Below are 7,001 nucleotides of genomic sequence, written 5' to 3'. Positions count from 1 at the left end.
CCATATAGATCTATTTAATACCCATCTGGCATTGCGTATGCTATTTTTTTGTCATATGTATTATTTCTATATCACCATAAACAGCACTAGACAATAGTCTTTCTTCAGTCATTTGCATTTTATAGAAATTAATACTTTTACATTTGCATATTCATATATATACATTTATAATATAAATAAAATTCTTCTTATTTTGTCCTGAAGATCCAAATTTGCCCTAGTACCATTTCCATTCACCTTAAGGTAAGGAATTTATTTATTTTTTTTTTTAAGCATTTCTTCTGGGCCAGTCTGATGTACCAAATTGTCTGTTTTCTTTTACCTGAATACATCTTCATTTTGCTTCTATACTACATCTCTGAATATAGAATTCATGGTTAACAATTTTTCATTCAGAACTTTAAAATTAATGTTTATTATATTCCTGGCCTCCCTAGTTTCTAGTTTCTGATGAGAAATCTATGGTCATTTTAATTCTTGTTCCTTGTATGTAATATGTCATTTTCTTCCCAAGTTATCTCAATATTTTATGTTTATCATAGGTTTTCAACCATTTGACTATCTTGTGCCAACCATTTGACTATTGTTATTTATCTGGTTTGGACTTCACTGACCTTTTAAAACCTATAAATGTATATTACCAAATCTGCAAAGTTTTCGGTAATTATTTCTTCAAATATTTTTTCTGCCCTATTTCCCTTTCCTTTGTTTCTGCAACTACAGCTTAAATTATGTGAGATATTTTTCTATTGTCTCATAAGAACCTAAGGGTCTTATTCATTTGTTTTCAGCCTTTCTTCACTAATTTTCTTCAGTCTTGATATAGATATGTAGGTATAGATATAGATCTTTTTTTAACTTCAGGGTCACTGACTCTTTTCTCTCTCATCTCCATTGTGTTACTGAGTGTAACTAAGTGATTTTTTAATTTCATATTTTTTCTCTTAAAAATTATATTTTTATCTAACATATATTTTGTTTCCTTTATGACAAATGTATTTTTCTTTATTTAGCATTTTTATCATAGCTCATTCCTGTCTGATAAGTCTATCATCATCTCACAATCGCCTTCTGTTGATTGTCTTTGCCCTTGAGAATGAATCATATTTTCCTATTCCTTATGTTTTGAGTAATTTTAGATTATATTATGGATATTATGACTATTGAATTGTAAAGACTCTACATTCTGTTCTAATCTTTCTTTTGTTGTTGTTGTTGTTCTAATCTTTCAAAACATACATAGTCAAATGGTTGAAAACCTATGATAAACATAAAATATTGAGATAACCTGGGAAGAAAATGACATATTATATACAAGGAACAAGAATTAAAGATCAAACAATTTTTTTCAAGCGATTAACTTCATTAGCAATCAATATCTGCCTCACCTAGAGTGGGCAACTCAAATATCAGTTAAATTCTTTCTATTAGCTGAAAGTTTCTTTGAATTTGCTTAGCTCACTCATGATATAGGGATTAGCAAGATATTTGGAAAGACTTTGCTCACAGACTTTGGGGGCTCTGCTTCTCTGTTTACTTCCTTTAAGATTTTCCCCCAACCCTAATGTTCCGATATCTATGTTAACCCTGGAACTGAACTTGTCCTCTGTTTCTTCATACCATAAAGACAGCAGGTTTTCTGTGAGAATTTTAGCCACCCTGGGCTGTACTACTCCATGTCTGAGATCTACCTTCACACTAAAGCTGAGACAGTGAAAAACTCATCCCTTGCTGTCCTCTTCTTCTAACATTAGATTGCCACCAAAATTAGTCTGTTTTTGTTCATTTTCTAGAGACTTCAGATAATTCTTTTTATATGTTATTCAGTTTACAGTTGTCATCTGTGGTCTATTAAAAGCTGACACCACCAAACTGAAAACAGAACCCTATTTCTCTTATATTTGAATCATGTCTTCTGATCTATTCTACCAAGTAAGTGTATTTCCTCAGGGGCAGAAAAATAAAATAAAATAAACTTGCTTTGCAAATATTCTTTAAAATCTATTATTTATCTTTGGAATTTGGGTTTTAAACCTCAACAGACAGAAATTAACTTTCTTGGTCATTTATTTGTGTGATGTTCTGTGGTGGCCTGTCTTTTCTTACAGTCATGGATAATAACATTTGTTTTAAAAGATGGAAGTATTAGGAGAGAAATCTGTATATGAAAAGAAATTATTGACATTGAAAACCATACCCATTAAAATGTATCAAAATATTTCTACTACACAAGTGAATATGTGATGAGATTAGAATTCAGTGGTGGTTATGGAAATATAATGAATGGAAAAATATAGTAAGCAAAACAATAGAATAGAATTTTTCATAAAAATGTGTTGATAAAGAAGGAGAGGATTTCACAAATAACTCTAAGGATTTGCTTCTAGGCAATGTAAAATAAAGTTAATATTCACAGTGATTGAAGCTTCTGGGAGACACTCAAGACATTGAAGGAAAAATATTTTAGATATTTTCTAACAGTGATTTTGACCTGTTAGGACATTCAGATAGATATAGCTTGTGGACAGATGAAGTAAAGATCTAGTGTAAAGCCTTTTGACTGTGGATCTTAAAAGTGACTAAGTTGAAAAAAGCACACTGTTTTTACCACCATAAGTTTTTTGGAGGACAAAAATTTAAGGTAAGTGTAAAGAAACAAAAGCAAAAGATTGAGTGGTAAGGTGGAAAGACTGCTGACCTGTGAATTAGGATATTTTCTATCCTGTATACTTGCCTCTATAACCAGTTATGCATGCTTATTCAAATAGCTGTCTTCATTTCTCTGAGCTGTGGTTTCCTTATCTGAAAAATGATCATGTTGGATCACATACTTTAAAAAGGGGTTGGGGGCCAGAGAAACTAATGCTTATTGAACACCACTACTCACTACTTTTTTGATACAATTAAAAAAATCGGCCTGGGTATTTCTTTTATTTTACCCTTAAAACAAAATATCTTTATAAGAAAGGTATTGTTCGGGGCGCCTGGGTGGCTCAGTCATTAAGCGTCTGCCTTCGGCTCAGGTCATGATCCCAGGGTCCTGGGATGGAGCCCCGCATCGGGCTCCCTGCTCCGCGGGAAGCCTGCTTCTCCCTCTGCCCCTCCCCCTGCTTGTGTTCCCTCTCTCGCTGTGTCTCTCTCTGTCAAATAAATAAATAAAATCTTTTAAAAAAATAAAAAATAATGAGATTGTTCATTCCATCTTATACAAGAAAATATTGATACTGACAACCTAAGTGATTGATTAGATTATCAACTAATATGGAAATGAGTCCCATAAGGGTTTCATGTATGCTGATCATAGTTTCCTGAGTGCCTTCTTCCATGTAGCATTGCCTGTCCTTTATTCAAAGCATAGCCAGTTAGAATGAAATCACAGATACTAAGAAGAAAAGCTGAAAGAAAAGCTCAAATTTGCCAGCAGAGATTTATCTAGTCTCTGTGGGATTGGAATCAGCTCAATTTAATATGATCCACAATCTCATGTATTTCTAATTCATTAAAATATTAAATAAGGCAGGATTTAACATTCACACCTTTCCCAAATGCATATATTATCATTTGGCATTAGTCTGTCTTTTCTTTCTCAGTCAATTTTTGGTTGAAGTGATTTTTTTAAAAATCCTGAATAGCGTTAAACTAATTTGCAAGCAAACTTTTATAAAATCTTATATCAAATGATGAATTAAAAATCAAATACATTTCATATAGTTTCTCTTTTTTATCAGTTCATTTTGTGACCCTTCATCTAATACAATTTATGCTTCAGGTATTCAGTCTCCCCTTTGCTTATAACAACATTATTTTCTGCTTTCCCCCTCCACACCCTCTGTTCCTTAGCTGCATTTTATTAAATTGGATAATAACTTCTTAATTTGTCAGTTCTCATGCTTGAAGTTCTTTTACAGTTATTTTTTAAAAAGAAATCTCTAAAAATTCTCTTTCATCCCAATAGAAGATGATTTGCAAAACTGATTCCGCTAAATGCATCCAAACAGGTTGGTGGCCGTTCTCATTGTGGGGATTCAGTACACAAGAAATATTTTTTAAAATATATGGATCCAAAGTTGACCCTTTTGAGATCCAAAGTTGAGTCTTTTAATAGCACTTTTGTTCTTTTTCTTTCCTTTCTTTCTTCTTCCTCTTCTTCTTCTTCTTTTTTTTTTTTGTAAACTAACAAGTTGATGTCTTTAATATGGTCCATTGTCCTACTTATTCTCTGAATTAGATAATTCTCAAGAAGATAATAAAAATACTTGCTCTGATGTTGAGGCCCGATAAGTGCCCCTGATGATTTCTAAGTTTGAAGTCACAGCTGTTTTATCAGAAATATCTCCAGAATTTATGATTTTCTCTATTGTCTATCCCTTCACACCATGCTCCATTGCCCACCTGCTCCAACTCTTCTCCTTAATGAATTTTTCCTCTTTCAATATCCTCTAAATTTCCCTCTGCCCAGACCTTCATATGGATGACTTTCCTGGATTTGCTTTGTTCCTTCCTTTGCCTCTCTTCATTTGAGCCAGAGGATGAGTGATTCTGCAATGCAGACATGATTCAGCAGATGTGCACACACACGTAAGGTATGGATGCATGAGATTGAGTTTGATGGTGGGGATTGGATCGTGTTATGGTCAATAAGTTCAGGCTCCAAGTGTCTGGAATAAGGAATCAGAACAGAAACCTCTCTCTGGAGAAATAAAGGAATGTCTGATCAGAGGAACACAGGAAAATGAGAGCGAGAGAGAAGAAGAGTAGATGGACAGAAGGATTCATGTTAAGCTGTTTATTTTTCATCAGTTTGAAAGGTGACCTGGTGGGGAATAAAGAGGGATAGAACAACTGATTAGAAAGAAACAACAGATAGATATTTACTCACTTGAGTAATTGCAGTTTCTCAGTTTGCTTGCTGTTGTTGTCATTTTCATTTTGAGAAGCTGTAAATTCTCAGAATATTAGAAACACTACTACTATTTGAATACAAATATAAAGTACATTTCAATTTCAAGTGTTTAAATAATCTGAATTTTTATGTATCTGGACCCTTGTCCTTTTATTATTTTACTTATTTATTTATTTATTTTATTATTTTATTAGTGGCAACGTTTAGATGTGAATATGTTGGATCCCTTAAAACTAGTTCTAAGACTTATGAAAATTCCACATTTGAAAGACAATTTCCTGACAGGGAAAAAATCAGGTGAAGTAAGTCTAACTGATCTAAAAATTATTTAAAGTGGTATTTAATGCTAAATCCACTAACTGTATATACATTTAGTATATATCCAAATATAAAATACATACATATATGGGTGTGTGTATACATATATATATAGAGAGAGAAATCTTACTCTATGTGGAGATTATATATTTACAATGCTAAATTTTACTTTTAAAATGCAGTATACAAGAATTGTTTGATTAAAAAATGATTTTTATCTACTTGGAGAGCTTAGCAAATTAAAAAGTTTAACTTCAAACAAAATTCAAACAGAAGCAGCTATGATCTGTTTTCATCCTGTCTGTATGTGATCCCAAATCATCAACAGATGAAGCTTTTTTATTTCTTATAACTTTCAAATAGCAAAAAGAAATAAAGTTACCTTTCATTTATGAGTTATCATTTTTCCTCTCTATATTTTGACAAATAACATGACAGAAAAATGATTAAGTTTCTCATTTCACAATGTGACTTCTGTGTTATTGTCAAAATAAAAGTCACTTTGTGAATCAAAGTTTTTAATCTTTTTTTTTTCCCCCTCAATCTCAAAAAAATGTTTTGTCAGGAAACTGGTTTTGGTAAATACCTCCCCCCCTACACACACCTAATGACAGGTAAGTCCTTTTAAATGACTCATTGCTAATTAGTTCAGAGCAACATTCCGAAAGAATATTTTATTTTTGGAACCTCATTTTATTGATTTTCTGCTCCAGTAGCGTGACTAATGCACATCACAGTTAGAGCTCTGCAAAATGTTTGCAGCAAAACCCCAAACCAGGTGACAATCACCTGATATTTACCTGGTTTCTTTACTATGTTATCAACCAAATCATCAGGCTCAATTCCTGAAAAACGTTCTTGGCTTTTACAGGAATTCCTGACAATACTGGGTATTCTTCTGTGTCAAGATCATTTCTCTTGCAAATTCCCAAATTCAATCTCAAAATGAAATGAGGTGCTATGGTTTTGGCTGTTCTTTGTTTTTTATTTTTGGTTCACTGATGCTTGAAAGTCAAAATGAAACTGAAGTACAGGCCCTTGGGAGCCCAAATGAGTAATTTAAATGAATATCAATGAATCCAGCATGCTGAGTTTTAGCAGCACAGGCATTGCCAGAACCACAAAGTGTCCAGAACTTATTCAGAATGGCAACTGGTTTTAAAGATCGAGGTGGACAATAACAAATTGTTTTTCCTATAACAAGCTGTGTCTATACGATTCTTTCTCTCTTTGACTTTATTTCAAGCTTCCCATTTGTGATCATATCTACTGAATAGTTCAGTCAAAATCATTCATTTTCCAGGACTACTGCTTCCTTTGCCACACAGAAAGAGAAATAATGTTTAAATTTATCAGAAAAATTAACTTGTGATGCTTCTTCCTCCATATTTACTCTAAGTAAGAAAATCAATAAGCATTCACATGCCTTTTATTCAATTTACCACAAAAAAGGATTACAATAAATGAAATGCAGAAATAAAACAGTGTATTCAAAATATAATGATTTTGAAAACAAAATAAAACGTATATATATTGATTTAGCAGCTCTAAAACTATAGAACTTGTGGGAAAAAACAAAATTGGTAGTAGAAAGCAGAACCAGATGATGGCTCTATTGAAAGCTAATGAAAACTAATGAAAGCTGTGGCTCCTCTGAAGAAAAAAATTACACTAAAAATTTACACTATTTCAAGGGATTCATAGATTGAAGGCTTATAAATGCTGATCTTGTAAAGGAACCTTTATTAATTATGAAATTAACTGAGATAGTTTATAGTCT

General features: G+C 32.4%; 1 long non-coding RNA gene across 1 annotated transcript in view; it reads right to left on the bottom strand.

Annotated features, from left to right (window-relative positions):
* Positions 1 to 4,142: 4,142 nt before the first annotated feature.
* The window catches only part of LOC118004475, a 162,526-nt gene continuing 159,667 nt past the window's right edge, over positions 4,143 to 7,001 (bottom strand). The window contains exon 4 of the long non-coding RNA XR_004677590.1: positions 4,143 to 4,813. This is a non-coding gene — a long non-coding RNA (uncharacterized LOC118004475). The remainder of the gene's footprint in view (positions 4,814 to 7,001) is intronic.

The sequence above is a fragment of the Mirounga leonina genome, unplaced genomic scaffold (assembly GCF_011800145.1).
Source record: "Mirounga leonina isolate KUSES-001 unplaced genomic scaffold, KU_Mleo_1.0 Mir_93, whole genome shotgun sequence".
Classification (NCBI taxonomy): Eukaryota; Metazoa; Chordata; class Mammalia; order Carnivora; family Phocidae; genus Mirounga; species Mirounga leonina.
Note: the sequence above shows the minus strand (reverse complement) of the source record. Positions and strands in the feature narration are given on the sequence as shown.